Here is a 365-nt window from a genome sequence, read left to right on the forward strand (position 1 = left end):
GACCCGGTCCCCCCGGGCCCCAACAGCCGCTGCCAGCCCATGGCACACGCACACGCACTCCCCCAGCACTGTTTGCTCAAGCCCAGGGACACTGGCACAGCAACGTGACCAACCCCACACCACACTTCCCTACCTGCCTGGAGCGGAGCTGCAGGGCTTGTACCCAAATACAGGCTCCTGTGCCTGCCCCGAGGCTGCGGGATCCTGACTGGCAGCGCCCGGCTTGGAGGTGGGCTCCATCCACACAGGCACCACCTTTCTCTTCCCCAGGAGAGGTCCCTCCTGGTCCATGGCTTGGTGTGGGGCTGGGGCGCAGCAGCTCAGCCCTTCTGCCTGGGGGGACAGGGCCCTGCCCTCACCCCACC

The sequence above is a fragment of the Nestor notabilis genome, unplaced genomic scaffold (genome assembly GCF_000696875.1).
Source record: "Nestor notabilis isolate BGI_N333 unplaced genomic scaffold, ASM69687v1 scaffold21659, whole genome shotgun sequence".
NCBI classification, from domain to species: Eukaryota; Metazoa; Chordata; class Aves; order Psittaciformes; family Psittacidae; genus Nestor; species Nestor notabilis.